Source organism: Balaenoptera acutorostrata, chromosome 17 (genome assembly GCF_949987535.1).
Source record: "Balaenoptera acutorostrata chromosome 17, mBalAcu1.1, whole genome shotgun sequence".
Classification (NCBI taxonomy): Eukaryota; Metazoa; Chordata; class Mammalia; order Artiodactyla; family Balaenopteridae; genus Balaenoptera; species Balaenoptera acutorostrata.
The window spans coordinates 65,402,611-65,421,097 of NC_080080.1; the positions used below are offsets into that span (position 1 = coordinate 65,402,611).

Here is an 18,487-nt window from a genome sequence, read left to right on the forward strand (position 1 = left end):
CTACTTCCCTTTATCCAGCCTTTGTTGACAGCATGTCACATGCCCCACAGTAGTTATCTAAAACTTATGAAACTTTCACATCTTTTCCATCTCACCTACCCCTCCTCCCAGCTCCAAACCATCCAGGTAGATCTTCACATTTGTCCTCATCTCTTCCTTCCCCCCAAAGAAAACCGTATTCTGATCAAAGTTCCTGCAGCTTTCCACCTCTCTTCTTTAATCTTTTACCATAATGTACCTGTTCTTTTTTTTTTTTTGGCCGCGCTGTGAGGCGTGTGGGATCTTAGTTCCCTGACCAGGGATTGAACCTGGGCCCTCGGCAGTGAGAGCGCAGAGTCCGAACCACTGGACCACCAGGGAATTCCCTTAATATACTTATTCTTTTCTTGCTCTCTCTTATTCTAGTTAGAAACAACCTCTTCTCCTTTCTAAAACCAACAATCCCTTCAATGCTCTTGGTTCTAGTTCTTCCAACTCCTTCTAGAACTTTACCATTAAGTATTTATCTTTTAAGATAATCCATATTTCTCCTTCTACTAACGTCTCCTCTACCTACTTTAGGGAAACAATTCTCCAAGGGTCTCTGGAGTTTCTCCATGTCGATGAGCAGAAACATGATTCCCCTTGTTCTGGACCATTTCCCCAAAGACGCTTGGATAGCAAATAGCCTTGGGAGATAGATAGTATGTCCCTTCAAAGCAAAGGTAAGTTTGCTTACCGTTCATTATGAAAGAGTTTGGATCCTTAAACCTAGGGTTCATCTCCTGTAATGCAATCCAGGTGTCACCTGGCCTTCTCTGTGGACTCTGAAAGAACTGGGCTTAGGGGAACAAGTACAAGAAAATGCTGATGCCCTGGCTACTGCTATCGTTGTGAGTGATAAAGTCCTTTTTGACTCCTGGTGAGTATACAGCTCACGCTGTGGGGATGTAAGGGCAAGACCATACAACAGTGGCTCATAACCTGAGGATCTGGCTTGCCAGGTACCTCAGCCAGCACGACTACTAAGGGGTTATGGAGCGTTCCCAATACGATGAGTTATTAAAGCAGACGAAGATTAAGCATCTTTTTAAAATTGATGCTTATTTTATGGCATTGATATATAAGGAGAGCAAATCAGAAACTGCTTGAAATTCAAACCTAAATGGCTCAAGATTTGAGCTAAAGCTTGGGTAAGCCTAGGGATCTTATTTGAAGTTGCAGAATATCTCAGTCTCCACCCCTTTCCAAATGAAGATTAGACTCTCAGGCCCTGAGTCTCATGGCTTTCACTCAAATTTTCATTGCTTTCTTTCACCCAGCGTCACAAAGACATTAAAGATGTTGCCTTGGTGAGATTAAAATGGTGTCTGAAGCATGAGCTGGGGGACCAGGTGCTGATTCTCAGCTGTGCTGTGACCCATGGGAGGACAGAGGCATGTGTGCCTACCTGCCAACGGGCCAGATGCTTGACCGAGTACATAGGACTGAAAAGCAATTCATAAACCATGAAGGATAATAAGTAGGTACTAGGATGCAAAGTTACTATGCACCTGGATTTAGGAGAATAAATGAAACATGGAAGAAGATACACCTGGAATGGGTGGAATGGATAGTAATGAGAATTTAAATAATTCTTACATGGGCAAGGGGTTGGCTGGCTTGTTCTATTTATTAGATAATGTCCCAGGGATCCTTTTATTCCACAGTGAATTTGCACTAGGATGGGTTTTGAATGGCCCTACACAGTTCTCTTTGGATAAGTGCATCTTGATGAACACCTGTGGGTGAGCATATTTCCACACATGGGGATAACCTATGTTTTTGGTTACCTTCTGAACAGGAAAATGAGGACTCCTGCCCTTCCTCCTTCCCTTCTTTTTTGACAAATAGCTATGAAGACATTTTTCAGCTCTAAGAATTTCTACTGTTACAGCAACACGAGGGGGAGTACGTCATATGAAGGCAAGAAGACTACAATGAAGTGGGTTGTGTTACACTAAAAGCAGAAGAACTAGTGAAAAGCAGAAGAGGTACGATCTTGAAGAACACTGGATATTCTCAGTTGACAAGCAGTAGCAATTTCTGGTGACCATTTATGGAATAACTAGTTTTTGTTGTCGTTGTTTTGGGCAACAGGTTTTTTTTTTTTTTCCATCTCTTTCTTTTCCTACTACCCTTTTATCCCTATAAAGAATAAGAATTCCTGACACGATTTCTCACTTTTTGTCTCTCAGAATTCATATAATGATGTATACCTACATCAAAGGTTACAAAGGCCAGTCACATAAAAAGAATCATTTGGACATTTAAATTTCAAACAGATACATTATTTTTATTTTCTTTATTTTAAATCATCAAAGCCTGGAAAAAGGTTTATAAAGCCAAAGAGAACAATATAATAAAAGCTAATATTGGAACTGTACATGGTAGAAAGAATGTGCGATTTAGAAGCACTGAACCATCACCTAGTACTAATGTGACCTGAGGCAAGTCACCTCATTTCCCTAATTCTTACTTTCACCATCTGTGAAGTGGTAAAAACAAGATTTTCCTTATAGAGTTGTGGTGAGAATTTAGGAGAAAACATTTTTCACAAATTTCTTCGAAGAACTGCGCAAATAATAATTCGCTCTCATTATTATTCATTCCGTATATCCTTTACACAGAGGCTGTTCTAGCACTGCAGCACAGAACACAACCCTGGCGATATTAGTAGATTTCTATTTATTTTGAATATTTCAACTGGGTCCAGTCTATCCACCGTTTACTAATGAAGTCGTTTCTGTAGTCTAGGCTGGTTTTCCAAAGTAATGTGGAGAGCTGGATAATTACTGAATTCGGTTAAATATTAACGTATTTGGTGAGCATCTCCATGTACATAAATAATGTAAGACTGTCTTCGTAATAATAATTCAGGCCTCCAACATATTTAAAATGTGGGGAATACTTCTGGGCAGTATTATCCAAAATAAATGACTGACTCGACTCTTCACTTTTCAACAGATGCAATTTAGTCTTTGGGGGCAGATATGCAGAATTTTCACTGGGCAGAGCCATGACAAAGCGAATGAAGTTACAATGAATCACGGGAGGCCTGGAGGGGCCTCAGAGGTTACAGTCAAACAGAAAATTGTAACATCAACCTGGAGATAATGAATGTGTGCACGTACAGCCTACATGCATTTATGTTTAATAATATTATAGTGATCTGAAAAAGGCAGAAATAAGAAACATAAGGGATATTTTCAAACTATCTAAAATGTTAAGCTTTCTCTCAGTGCTAGAAAAGAAAAGGCACCAGCATTACTGCTAGTTTATGTTCTACTTTGGGACTTTGGCTTAAGTAGTACTAGGGACTTTCTAGGTTTAAAGTATTAAAGAACGGGTGAATATAGCGTCCTCATCCTTAGAGGATTTGGGAAATTTATGATCTTAGCTTGGCTTGGAAACTAGAGAATAGAATATATTTTTAGCATAATAAATCTTTTCAATCCTTCCAAAAAATAGATCCGTAGAAAGAGCAAACAGATGGAAGCCCATGTGCTGTTTTGTAACATGTCCAGGGTTTTAAGATTGGATAAACACTGAAACCCTGCAGGCGCAAATCTGTCCTTTCTCAAACGAAATCCTGAGATGAGGAGACCTGCTCTAATCAACTATGCAAGTTAGAAAAAGATCCAAGAACTCTTTCCAACTTCTCTGCTTGGGCCATGTGATAAATGGCCTCCAAGCATGGACGTTAATCCATTTCTTACTGATGAAAATATGCATAAGTACTTCTAGGATACTTATTACTGTAACAACCCAAGCACTCAGGATATTAGACCAAATAGAAAACTGCACTGAAATACTGTAAAAACTAGGTTATTTTCCCACATGTTCACATCGCGTTATTTAACAAGACACTATAATAATTTAAGGCCGTGAATGCGATTTGATTATATTTTTTCAACCATCAGTATTTGAGCTGAGTCCACATGAGAAAACTGGTTAGAAATGAACTTGTGTTTTTTGACCTTGTTCTCCCCTCACATATGTCATACTACTCCTCATGTCCACCTTTTTCTTTTTCTATGTGGTTGCAATTAAAAAGATATTTTGTTGAAGAAAGAATAATATTCATTGGAATTTGAATGCACAGAACATAAAGTGAACTTTCCTAGGGAAGAAACGAGGCCTTTCTGAGACTTGTACCTCCAGCATTTGGTACCATAACCTATTTATAAATGTCAAGGAGGCATTCACAAATGTTTGCTGAATGACTAAGTGAATGAATAAAAAGTTGGCGGTTAGGATCTCTTTACAACTCTTGGGTGCTGGTGTAGCAACTGAGAGAGGTGTTTTTCTCATTTGTCCTTAATTTACTCATTTCTTTTAAGGTCATGGCTAAGGAAATGTTTGGTTAGAATTTTTCATCATGGCCGAGTATATAGGTTTAAACAATCTTTACGCTGTATTTTCAAGGGTAGATTTGGTTTCCTGAATTAAAACAAAAGTCTGGAACTTCCCTGGTGGTCCAGTGGTTAAGACTCTGTGCTTCCAATGCAGGGGACGTGGGTTCCATTCCTGGTCAGGGAACTAAGATCCCACATGGCACATGGTGCAGGCAAAACCAAAACCAAAACAATCCCCCGGACCCCACCAATCCAACAGCTATCAGTACTTGTTTAAATGAATTGCTAGTTACTATTGGGATAATAATTTATTCATTTAATCACCGCACACATTTATATGCCAGATGCAAGGGTTTCAAGGAATGAACATGTCACAGCCCTTCCACTGAGGAGCTCAGAGAGAGTGGAGATAATGTTCGGAGCGACACGTACATGGACAAGTACAAGTGTAGAGTTCCGTGATAGGGGAAACCCTGGGTACCGTGAAAAAACGCCACTCAGCCTGGGTTCAGTGTGAGAAGCAGGAAGGCTTGGAAGGGACTTGAAGGGTACAATCACTACATGTTCAGGGCAGGAATGGCCATCTGAGAAGGCACGGAGGAGATACGTAGTGCAACGTGGCTGGCGTAGAGGACTTACTTCTGGAAAAGAGGGTGGGGATGAGACAGGGTGGGAAGTGGGATGAGATGAGGCCAGACAGGCAAGCAGAGGTTAGAGCCAGAGATGAGCTTCAGGGGAAAAGCCAACTGTAACTCTGCAACATCTGAGAGGTTCACTTTCTGCATTAGTAAGGAAGTAATAATAACTCAGTGGGAAGGTAAACATTCCAAGTGTAACCTAGCTGAAAGTGACTTGAATTCACTAGGAAGAAAAAAAGAACTGGGATTGCTAATGTTATTAGGTCAGCTCACACATTGATTATTTAATGGATTAACTACGGAAAAAAATCTCATGTCCAGTTGACTTCCCAAGATACATCCAAGTTACTTTTCCCCTCTTCCTTCTCCTCCTGAGCAAAGGATGCAAACTAAATTTACTAACAGCCAGCTTTCCTTACCTTCACCTATCATAAGAAGGTCAATCTTTCCCTGCTAAGTCACATGCTATATTCCAAAACCAAACTGATTCTTGAATTATCTGATGTTACAGATATCCGAACCAGTTTCCTTTCATAAAAGTGGCAAACCATAGGTGACCATAATAGCAAAGAAATGTTTAATGCTGTTTGATCCTTTCTTTGCAGCATTCAAATATAAAACAAATACAGCAGAGAAGGAAAAAGCAAAAGTAACATAAAGATTCCATGTAGCTATTACTGTTGCATACATTTAGCTATCGTAAATGACACAGAAATTGTATAAAGGGAATAGGCAGCAACATATGTGGAAGTTATAGCTGAGAGCACTGTGGGTTTTAATTTAGTGTTCAAAATTACTGACTAGTCAGATAAGGAAACTGATTCCTTTCAAAACATGGGCTTTTTTCCTGCAATATCATTTCTCAACAGGGAAGAAACTTTGAGTCATTTATTTTATCCCCAACTCCAATTAAGTCTTCTATTTCCTTTAAAAAGAAAAATCTCTAAAGACAGAGAGATTTACCGTCCTTGGTAACCTAGATACACATTCTCAGGATATATCTAAAATAATCCCTCATGCTACAATTTAAACTTATTTCCTTTTATTCTTTCCTCGGTGAAGTAAGGGAACAGCTGTCTGCAACCCTTGTCATATGTTTGAAAACTATTCTTATCACCCCTCAGTCTTCCCTTCTACAAGTGGAATACTCCTCTTGCCTTTCCTTACTGTTCACAGATAGCAAAATTTTTACTCCGTTTTTGCTTTTGTTAGGGTGGGAAACTCCATCGTGTGGACCTTCTGCTCTAGTTGGATTTAAGCTACATGGAATCCAACTGGGGAAGAGTCGATAATTTGCAGTTTCTACTTGTGCTATTCCTATCATACAGCTGTTAGAATTAGACTCTTCCTGACTCAGCTTTGACTGAAGTACCAGCATGATAAATACTGGATACAAAGTAAGTGTAAGAAAAATTTGCATATGAGATTTCTAAAGAAAATCTGTGATGCTAAGACCCATAGCAAATGAGAACCTTGAAAAGGGAGTTAGATACATTACACCATATACAAAAATTAACTCAAAGTGGATCAAGACCTAAAAGTAAGAGCTAAAACTATAAAACCAATAGAAGAAAACATAGGGGAAAGGCTTTGTGACATTGGATGAATTCTTGGATATGACACCAAAAGCTTTGGCAACAGAAAAAATAGATCAGTTGCACTACCTCAAAATTAAAAACTTTTGTGTATCAAAGGACACCACCAACAGAGTGAAAATACAGTCCATGGAACGGGAGAAAATATTTTCAAATCATATATCAGATAAGGAATTGATATCCTGAATATATAAAGAACTCCTACAATTCCACAACAACAACAGAAACATGATTAAAAATGGGTAGAGGATTTGAATAGACATTTCTACAAAGAAGATGTACAAATGGTCAATGCACACGAAACCTCACTAGTCATTAAGGAAATGCAAATCAAAACCACAATGAGATACCGCGTTACACTCATGATGGTTGCTATTATAAGAAAACAAAAACAAAACCAGAAAATAACAAGTGTTGGGGAGATTGTGGAGAAACTGAAATGCTGTCCATCGTTGGTGGGAATGTGAAATGATGCAGCCACGGTGGAAAATGGTATGGTGATTCCTTAAAAAATTACAAATAGAATTACCATATGATCCAGCAATTACACTTCTGAGTGTACACCCAAGGAAGTGAAAGCAGGGACTTAGACGTTTGTACCCTCATGTTCATAGAAGCATTATTCACAATAGCCAAGAGATGGGAGCAACCCAAATGTCTACTGATGGATGAATGGGTAATGAAAATGTGGAATGGAATACTATTCAGCTTTAAAAAAGGAAATTTGGACACATGCTACAATATGGATAAGCCTTGAAGATATTTTGCTAAGTGAAATAAGTCAGTCATGAAAGGACAACTATTGTAGGACTGTGCTCATATGAGGTTCCCGGCGTAGTTAAATTCAAAGAGACGGGAGGCAGACAGTGGCTGCCAGGGACTGTGAGGAGGTGGGAATGGGGAGGCAGTGTTTAGCGGGTACAGAGTCTGAGCTGGGGAAGATGAAAAGTTCTGGAGATGGATGGCAGTGATGCTTGCACAGCAATGTGAATATACTTAAGGCCATAGACCTGCACACCTAAAAACAGTTAAAATGGCAAATTTCATGTTATGTATATCGTATGAGAATGAAAAAAAAAACAGAAAAGAAAAGAAATCAGAGTGTAGAGGAGAGAGAAAGGGGGCTGTGAGGAGGCTCTTTAGATTCAGGCTTGCCCTGTGTCCCCACCCCTTCCCCCATCCCGGGAGCTGCCATCTCTTACACTGCAAGTCTAGTGGGGGGCCGGGCAGCTGTGGGACATGCCACAACCGGGACACCATGAACCAGCATATCCAGAGAACACTCACTGCTTTGGTCTCAGGACCATAAAACTGCTGCTTTGAGATGAGTACTTGCAGAGTTTGGGGGACAAGGGACACGAGTGTGCCTGTGGTCCAAGCAGGAGAGAGGGCTGCTGGATTTTCTTAGATACCACCCACCAGTCCTGTCTCAGGGGCAGGAGGACCCCAGCGGCAATGGTCTTCAGGCACAACACAGGGTGATGGCAGAGCCCAGGGAGTGACCAGCGGGCCGGTGGGGGAGGACCAGGGAATAGGGCAGGAGAATCCAGCAGGGGTCCTCCAGAGAGTCATGGACACAGAGGTGCGAGACAGTCAGCTTTTAAACATCTGCCAGGCCAGGAAGCATGGAGCCGGTTTTCAGGGGCGCTAGTTCAAGTAAGAACTGTCTTATTCCCTTGTCTCTCTCCTTGACCGGCGGGGAATGGACACAAGAAAGGGGCGGGACCAAGGTGGCTCAAAGCAAGCTAAGCCCAGAGAGCAGATTCAAGCAACTTCTGAGTGTCAACTAGTACCTTAGACCCTACTCTCTCATGTCTCAATTAAGACAGCCACACAAAGTGTCTACCTCTGAGTGAGCAGAAAAATTATGGGGTCTGTGGAGAAGAGGAAAATTACTTATAATGCATAGAGTTCAAAGGGACAGCAGGAGACAAAAATATAGCTGCCTTTTGACCATCAACCTCTGCCAGCTACAAGATGGGGACTCCTGCACAGTCCTTGAAGGATCCGTGCAGGCTTCTTGGAAACCCCCCTAGAGGGGAAAGTGAAGTCAGTGGTCCCCAGGGTGGCATCTGGGTTGAGGTCTGGTCTTATGTGTGTATCCTCTGTGTCACCTGTGATCATTTACTTAATTTCTTTGAGCCTCGATTTCTTACTTTGTAAAATGGAACTAATTATAGTATCTGCCACCTGGATGGTTTTTAGAACTAAGTGACACAGTGAAAGTAAGTGCTGAATAAATGTGAGCTCTAAGGATTATTATGGGTAGAGAAAAAAATTACAGGTGTTGGCCTTTAGAGAATTTAGTTTCCAGCAAAGATTATCATGAAACTTTCATCTGCAATCCTGGAAACTGGCATTTGACAGGGACTTGGAAGCAGAGTACGTATGACAGGCATCAAAGTCCCAAGTCCATTTAACTCAGATCAGCCTTGACTGGGGCCCTGCCACGAGCAAGTCCTTTGCTGGGCCCATTTGGGGGTGGGACTGTGCACAGACTTCAGGAGCCATGGAGAACCTGCTTCTCTTTGGCTGGATTTGCTTCATAAAGCCTTTTCCATGGCAACAGGGAAGTACTTGGAAAGTACTGCAGCTGACACTGTGAAAAATATCACCTCTCTCAAGGTACTCGAAATTGCACAGCATGACTCATGGTGGCTTTCTCTTTCGGGCTATCTGCTGGATCATAAATGTTGAGCAAACAGAGGGTATTAAAGAGGTTCCTAAGTTACAGAGATGCCTTATGAGGGAGAGAGCACGTTCATGAAAGCGGAGATGAAGGATTTGCAAAATGACTGGCTTCGGATATGAGGGAGTGCTTGGGAAGTGAACAAATATCCCGCACCTGCTTTTAAAATTTTTACTTAATATTGGAGTATAGTTGATTTACAATATTGTGTTAGTTTCAGGTGTACAGCAAAGTGATTTAGTTATACATATACATATATTTATTCTTTTTCAGATTCTTTTTCCATATAGGTTATTGCAGAGTGTTGAGTAGAGTTCCCTATGCTATACAATAGGTCCTTATTGATCATCTATTATATACAGTAATGTGTATATGTTAATCCAACCTCCCCACCTGCTTTTTTAGGAGCCAGGTACTGGTCTAGGCTCTGGGAGATCAGTGGTGGACTAGATAGATAGGGTACCATACTCCAGTGAGCTGCTGAGGGACACAGTGGGAGACAGACCATTCTCACGTAAATAAATACCCCACAGCTTTGGGTGATGCAGAAAATGTGGTGGTAGCATTTAAACTGAGTTGTGAATGACATGAAGGATCTAGGTCTTGGGAAGATCCTGGCAAAGACCATCCCAGTCACAACAGAAGAGCTAGAGGTCAGAGAACGAAGAAGGTGTCTGAATTCAGAGGACCGTATACTAAGCTTGGATTTTATTCTAAGTTTGATAGAAAATCATTAAAAAGTTTCAAACATTGAAGTGACATAATCTGATTTATAGTCACTCAAAAAAGATCACTGTGGTTGCTACTGAAGATTGAACTGGGTAGAAGGTAGGGGGTAGGGTAGTAAGAGAGATTGAATTGTCCAAATGATAAATGGTGGTGCTTGGACTAGGACGGTAGAGGTGGAGGGAAGTAAGCAAGACATCTGACTGCACTTGCTTCTTTCCAAGCAAGATAAGAACGCCTCACACAACACTTAAGTATACTGCCGATAGCACAGAATCTGAAGGTATTGCCTCAAACTTGTTCTCTACTCTTTCACCTCTGTGGCTTGTCTTTGCAACTAGATTGTCACATCATTCAATACACAGATACCAAGCACTTGGCATGTGTGTGGCACTGGCCCTCCCCACCAAGGAACTTACCAGGAAAGAGAGAACATAAGACAAATGCACAACTAACCAGCAAACAATACAGAATATGACAAGTGCCAGCAAGGCAAAAGTATCAGCCTTGTTAAATGAGAAAGGGCAGCAGCTACAGGTACACACTGCTATTCCCTGAAGAATGGCCCTTTACAGTGACCTAGAAGTCATCAGACAGTTTCAAGGAGGATGGTGACATGATCAGATTAGCAAATAGATGGGAGAGGGGCAAAAATGGTGTTGGCAGGCTGGCGGTAGCCTAGGATGAGATGTTGGTGGGGGGAGTGGGACGAAGATGCAGGAAAGGGGGTGAGTGTGAGATATATTTAGGTGGTGAAAACCACCTTAGTCACTGGACTTGGCAATTGATTGGATGGGGGGAGGGGCTAAGGAAGAAGCAAGAGGAAAGGATGACTTGCGTGGTTTCCTTTCTCTCTCTCGCTTTTTCTTCCTTTCACTTTTGTTGTAAAGAAGGATCAATGACTGCTTATAGAAGGTGAATTTAATGGGACTACATTTTATTAATCGTTGTCTAGTTTTCCCAATTCCGTACACTGTGGGGCTCAGGGTGTGTGTGTGTGTGTGTGTGTGTGTGTGTGTTAACTGAGGAATCAGTTTAGTGGAGTGTAGAAACTTCCTTGGGATGAGATCATTAGCTTCAAATTCTTTAATAAATTCTGATATTTCACTTTTGTGTAAAACGTCAACAGCTGTATTACATAGTTGCTATTATCTACAGTAGAAACTGAGGTTCAGAGCAGCTTAGTGTCATCCAAGGTCATCTGGCTATAAGGGGTTGCAGCTAAGATTTGAACTTAGGTCTTTGCACCTGAATTTGTTGTCTCCCCACCCCCTCCCAGAGTTGTACAGGTCTTCTTCAGTCCTATGTTAGAATACGAACAGAGTAATAACAGGACTAGTCATTAGTCATATTAATAATAACCACTACACATTTATTTAATACTTTTTAAGAATAGATCAGGAGGTTTCACAGGCAAACGCAACAATCCTGACAACATCCCTCATGAGTACATAGGGGCCAGGATGATGGTTCTTGGTACCAGAAGAGAATGTGAATAGGAGGGTTCAATGAATATTCATGGTTAAAGGCAAGTCATAATAGGACAAAGCCACTAACTTCTTTGTTTTGTCTATTAGAGAATATTGTCTTTTGAGAAATGAAATTTGAGGAAGAAAATATAATCCTAATTCAGTGGGTAGGGGTATTTAAATCTCTAAGAAAAGAATGCTAGAACATGCTAAGGAATACTATAATAAAACCTTAGTAGATGACAGTTCTTTTCAAGGATATTAGAAAAAAATATATTTGGCTTGTATGAAAAGGATGAATAAGAATAGAAACATGCCCTGGACTTTGTAGCAAGAGCGTCTCAAAGGAAGGAGATCATGTTGAGAAGAAACTAGCAAAACCAATGAACTTTAGCAAAGTAGGATGGTTCTGTCTGAATAAGTCAGAATGAGTGAAATGGAAGATTATTATAAACTGATTTGACAAAGGGAATCAAAAGTGGGGTAATGAATTTAGAGAGGATAAGCTGAACAGTTTAGAAAACTTCAAGAGGTAAAGAAAATAGTATTAATTTAATTCAGGGGGGCAGAATTAGAGGTAGAAATAATTAGAAATTCACTATGATGCTATTTCACAAAGTAAGAGAACTGAAAAGTTCAAACTACCACAGAGCAAAAGAAGTCATAGCTCAGATACAGGCAAGCATTTCTAGATGCAATTTTGCAACAGAGAGACAGATAAAGGCAATGTAACTATGTGCAAATTATGCCTTTTTTTGAAGTCTGAAATTGAAAATCCCACCTTGAACATGTTTGAGGAGCCGACCCTGGAAATCCCACATATTTAGAGAAATTCATTGTGTAAATTAGTTGGAAAGGAGTTCATGGAATAAATATACTTCTTAGGGAAATGGAAGAGTTAATTTGTGAAGCTGTTTATTCAAAAGATATCATTTACTCATGACAAAAATTATTTGTAATAAAAAGAGATATATGGGGCTTCCCTGGTGGCGCAGTGGTTGAGAATCTGCCTGCCAATGCAGGGGACACGGGTTTGAGCCCTGGTCTGGGAAGATCCCACATGCCACGGAGCAGCTGGGCCCGTGAGCCACAATTACTGAGCCTGCGCGTCTGGAGCCTGTGCTCCGCAACAAGAGAAGCCGCGATGGTGAGAGGCCCGCGCACCGCGATGAAGAGTGGTCCTCACTTGCCACAACTAGAGAAAGCCCTCGCACAGAAACGAAGACCCAACACAGCCATAAATAAATAAATAAATATTAAAAAAAAAAAAAAAAGAGATATATGATCCAGTATTTGCTGAGGGCTTACAAACTGATAGAAATGCATTTGTGAGAAAAGTAACCATACAAAGAAGTATATGATTTTATGCAAGTTGAATGAAATAAACAAGGCTTTGTCCGGATCAGAGTGGGTGAGAGCTTAAGGAGGATACCTTCTGGAGGAGGAGGGCTTTGGAGTAGGATGAAAAAAGATGGGCAGTATTTGGAGAGTTGGAAAGGAAGTCAGAGGGCCATTACAAGATGGGAATCTGTCTTGAGTAGAAGAGTACAGGCCACATGTAAGCTCTGCTTTGGGAACCAGGAGAAAAAAAACAGCCACGTGGAGTAGAAGCTCTTTGGTAGAAGACAAAGGTCATTGGTGTCAATATGGCAGGAGTTGGATATGAGACTGAGTTTGGACTTTATTTGATAGCAATGGAGAACCACTGAAAAATTCAAATAAGAGTATAAATAGATGAGAATAAATTGAAGCCCCATGCAGGGTGACTTGCGAGGGAAGAGACTGGTGGCAGACCTCAGTGAGACGGGTGCTATGACGACGATGACGATGATGATGACGATGATAAAGAGAAGAGCAGCTGGTATGTACTGAGTGCTTACTATGTAACACCCATCGCCGTGAGTGCTTCAGATACATTATCTCTTTTAATTCTCTCACCAGCCTTAAGGGAATGATATTATTCCTTGCTGCTAAATCCCATCTAATAAAGACAATCAGGAAAATGTCTGCAGTCCCACAAGGTAGGGTTATTCAACTTGTTGCAATGAGGGAGAGCCCACGCCATGGGAAATGGTGGAATGTCTCGATAAGAGGGAGTAGGCAGGGGCTTTTTGTAGGATTTGGGCTTGGATGAATAATTCTAAGGAGGGGCTGAAGTGAATGGGGATCAGCTCTGGTTTGGGATTCCCTGAAATGGGATTAGCTCTGGGCTGGTTGTCAAAAAGTGAAGGTAGTTTAGCAATTAGCTATCTCAGTAATCTTTTTTTCAGGAACAAAGTGGGGCTGGGAAAGTCATTGATAAGAAAGCAGTAATCATTCAAAAAGAAAGTGGTAAGACATTTGGTGGCTGACCTTGGAAGAATCATTGTTTTGTGCTGACTTTGTCTCTGACTCTGTCTGTTATCGCAGCCTGATTGTTACCAGGGTGAGTTTTACTTTCTATGTCCTGGGTTTTACTCTCCATTCTATCACTGGGGAATCTGAGACCCATAAAAAGGGTTTCACACTACTGGTAAGTAGTGGAGCCTGGATTCGAACCCGCAGTTGTTTAGGTGTCAGGTTGGGAGGGGCTACACTGGAAGATAAGATGGAAAGGAGAGGAGCTGTGAATAAAAGGACTGGAAAGATTTGATTAATCAAATGTGAGGAATGAGAGCAAAGACACTGAACAAATACAGTGTCTCTTGGTACATGGTAGGTGTACCAAGGAGTGTATCAGGAGGGACAGAAGAGGAAGAATTTTATGTTAGGCTACTGAAGGGAAATGTGCAGCCTAAAGATTAGCATCAGATTTAGAAAATAAAGCATTTCTAAAATATCATCATAAAATATATTCACTCAATATCAATTAATTGAAAAACTTACATCATAATTACCTAAAAGATTTTCCCACCCACTTGGCCCAGCACTATGTTAGTTCATATTACTTTGTCCTTACAATAGCGATATGTATGAGGTATCACCTCACACCAGTCAGAATGGCCATCATCAAAAAATCTACAAACAGTAAATGCTGGAGAGGATGTGGAGAAAAGGGAACCCTCTTGCACCGTTGATGGGAATGTAAATTGATACAGCCACTATGGAGAACAGTATGGAGGTTCCTTAAAAAACTAAAAATAGAACTACCATACGACCAGCAATCCCACTACTGGGCATATACCCTGAGAACACCATAAAAAGTCATGTACCACAATGTTCATTGCAGCTCTATTTACAATAGCCAGGACATGGAAGCAACCTAAGTGTCCATCGACAGATGAATGGATAAAGAAGATGTGGCACATATATACAATGGAATGTTACTCAGACATAAAAAGAAACGAAATTGAGTTATTTGTAGTGAGGTGGATGGACCTAGAGACTGTCAAACAGAGTGAAGTAAGTCAGAAAGAGAAAAACAAATACCATATGCTAACACATATATAGGGAATCTAAAAAAAAAAAAAAATGGCTCTGAAGAACGTAGGGGCAGGACAGGAATAAAGACACAGATGTAGAGAATGGACTTGAGGATACAGGGAGGGGGGAGGGTAAGCTGGGACGAAGTGAGAGAGTGGCATGGACATATATACACTACCAAATGTAAAATAGATAGCTAGTGGGAAGCAGCCGCATAGCACAGGGAGCTCAGCTCGGTGCTTTGTGACCACCTAGAGGGGTGGGATAGTGAGGGTGGGAGGCAGACACAAGAGGGAGGAGATATGGGGATATATGTATATGTATAGCTGATTCACTTTGTTATACAGCAGAAACTAACACACCACTGTAAAGCAATTATACTCCAATAATGATGTTAAAAAAAAAAGACCTTGACCCAAATTAGGAACTAGTGGAAATTTAAGGCCTAGATTTAATAGAGGTCCCATTAAAAAAAAAAAAAAAGGCGATGTGTGAAGGAGGTATGACTCTGCATTTCCCAGGTGAGCCCCAGGGAGTTAAACTGACATTTTCAAAGTCACAGAGCAAATCAGGAGTGGAACTAGGACTGCATTGGTTTTATATGCTGCCCGTTGTATAATTATTCCAAATCAAATTCTCTCCTAAGGTACAAAGAATATTGGACTTGAAATGAGTCTTGATGCATTTTAGTAGGAGTAAGATATTTAAATTTAGCAAGTTATTTGACTGTCAGGAAAAGAAATCTTGACATTAGTAAAGAAGTTATATAATATTTTTGTTCCACACTACAGTGGTAGGCCATGATATTACTTTTTTTTTTTCATTTTTGTTAGAGGATCGTACATTTGCTTTGCCTACAAAGAGAATGGCTGCAAGAATTTCTCCCACTTTGAGTTAGAAGAGCAGCACATTTTAAGAGTGAAACTCAAAGGTATGAATCTGGCATTAAATTATGGGCCATTAACTCCATTGGGTAAAGCTGTATATCATGTCTGTCCTTCCACACATTTCTTCATTTGTAAAATAACAATATTGTTAGTCAATCCGTCCTCCCCTACTCAAATTTCCCATTTGATGACAGAGGAGACATCCATGAAGATGTTTATGAAATATTTTACTGGCACAGAATTTGATATAATCTATGAATTTTTTTTTTTTACTAAATTAGATTTAAAAACATGATAGAGAATGTGCATAAAAACATGTCCAGCAGTACTGTGATGAGAAAATGGACAGATTTCTATAAGGAGAGAGTTGCAAGGCATTCTAATCATCTTCACTTTTTATCCATCACCAAGGAATCCCCAATAAAACTGACTGGCTGGACAAGGCTTCGGACCCAGTACAGCCCCCAGAGTCGGGGAGTCTGCCCCGCGACAGGACCCTCACCCGAGTTTGCTGAGGGCCTTGGGTGCACCCTGGGCGCTGAGGATTACGTGAAGTGCGTAGAGTGGACCCGGCTGTCATCCCCCAACTGCCCTTCTCCACTGCGCTGACCTCGCTACTGAAGAGGTGGTCATTCCTCAGAGAAGGATGTTCTCAAAAACTAATCTTCCTGTTGCCTGGGCAGTGCCTTATCCCCCTGGTTCTTAGACAGCTGTGCCGGACTGCAGCGGTGTGTGGTGTGGGTCCCAGCTGGCCACTCTAGCTCTGTGGCCGTGGGCAAGTTACCTCTCGTGTCTCGTCTGAAAAAGGAGCATCACGTGATGACACCTACTTGTAGGGACGTTGTGGAGACCAGAGGGACCAATACATGTGCTAGCTCTTAGTAGAATGTGTTTGGGCTATGCTGAATAAAGTTCTTCATGCTAATGTTTTAACAGTTCTACAACATACTATTGGCCAGACTGACCCCCGAGGTAAAAGCCTACTTAGTCTTTTTGCTAAGAAAGAGTCTTTTTGCTTATTCATAGTAAACATTCAGTGGACGTGTATTGAATGAATGAGTGAATAAAAGCATTTGTTCTCAGCAAAAGAAAAAACAACCAAACAAAAAAAACTGGCGCTGTTGCTAACAGTAAATCCAGCAGGAAGGCCGACAAGGGATGGAGAAGGTTTGGTAAGTCACCCATTAGGTCTAAGAGAAATAATTCCTTGGGTTTTTAAAATAATTAATTAATTAATTAATTAATTAATGGGTTGTGCTGGGTCTTCGTTGCTGTGCGCGGTCTTTCTCTAGTTGCGGCGAGCGGGCTTCTCATTGCGGTGGCTTCTCTTGCTGTGGAGCACGGGCTCTAGGTGCGTGGGCTTCAGTAGTTGTGGCACGTGGGCTCAGTAGTTGTGGCTCACGGGCTCCAGAGCACAGGCTCAGTAGTTGTGGCCCACGGGCTTAGTTGCTCCGTGGCATGTGGGATCTTCCCAGACCAGGGCTTGAACCCGTGTCCCCTGCATTGGCAGGCGATTCTTAACCACAGCACCACCAGGGAAGTCCAATTCCTTGGGTTTTTGTTGGGAAAGTTACTGAAAGGAATGTTAATGCGATAGGTGTAGACTGACTATTGCAGAGTCCAATGAGGAAAGGTGAAAAGCAAGGGACGTAGAAATCTCATCAGCCACCATCAAAGAAGTTGAGAAATGATGACATTTCTCTTTTCATAAGAGCAGAAACTCTTCACACCAAAATCCGAGATATTATTGCGTCAAAAGTTGGGCTACTCTGCTTCCTCCAAGGGCATTATAGAAAAATCAGTGACTATTTGGGATGTTCTGCCATGTCTTTTTAAGGTGTCAGTTACAGTAGGCATCGCTTGTTTTCCAGTTTCTACAGGCTAGGCCTTGAATGAACCTGCTGGATGAGGCGGAAGTGCTGGGAGAGAAGGAGAGAGCAAGGCTATTTTAAGCACCACTTGTCATAGCCCTAACAGAGGTTTTGCTCTATGAATCACAATTTGCTCCTTCAGAAATATAAAACCATTGAGAACTCGACACAGCAGAAACTCTTTTATTCATTCAAAATCCTTTCAAGTCTTCTCCAGGGACAGTGGGTTTTTTTCCCCTCTTGGAAGATTATTTTTCTGCAGGTTGCAACCTCCTTCAGGATCTAACACACTAGGATGTATGACACTTGGGTTTAAGAATTCTAAAACTTCGCACACTGGTCAGAATGGCCATCATCAAAAAATCTACAAACAATAAATGCTGGAGAGGATGTGGAGAAAAGGGAACCCTCCTACACTGCTGGTGGGAGTGTAAATTGATACAGCCACTACAGAAAACAGTGTGGAGGTTCCTTAAAAAACTAAAAATAGAACTATCATATGATCCAGTGATCCTACTCCTGGGCATATATCCGGAGAAAACCATAATTTGAAAAGATACAGGCAACCCCAATGTTCACTGTAGCACTATTTACAATAGCCAGGACATGGAAGCAACCTAAATGTCCATCGACAGAGGAATGGATAAAGAAGATGTGGTACGTATGTACAATGGAATATTACTCAGCCATAAAAAAGAATGAAATAATGCCATTTGCAGCTACATGGATGGACCTAGAGACTGTCGTACTAAGTGAAGTAAGTCAGACACAGAAAGACATATATCATATGATATAGCTTATATGTGGAATCTAAAAAAAGGGTACAAATGAACT

The 18,487-nt window shown here is 41.1% G+C and overlaps 1 protein-coding gene and 1 long non-coding RNA gene across 3 annotated transcripts in view; one reads left to right on the forward strand and one right to left on the reverse strand.

Moving 5' to 3' along the window:
- KCNB2 (potassium voltage-gated channel subfamily B member 2) overlaps nucleotides 1–18,487 on the reverse strand; it is a 405,501-nt gene that overhangs the window by 100,853 nt on the left and 286,161 nt on the right. The gene's annotated exons all lie outside the window — the stretch shown is intronic.
- On the forward strand, nucleotides 9,102–16,709 carry LOC103014295 (uncharacterized). Its single transcript, XR_451261.2, has 3 exons — nucleotides 9,102–9,234; nucleotides 15,729–15,826; nucleotides 16,194–16,709. It is a non-coding gene; the product is annotated as an uncharacterized LOC103014295 (long non-coding RNA).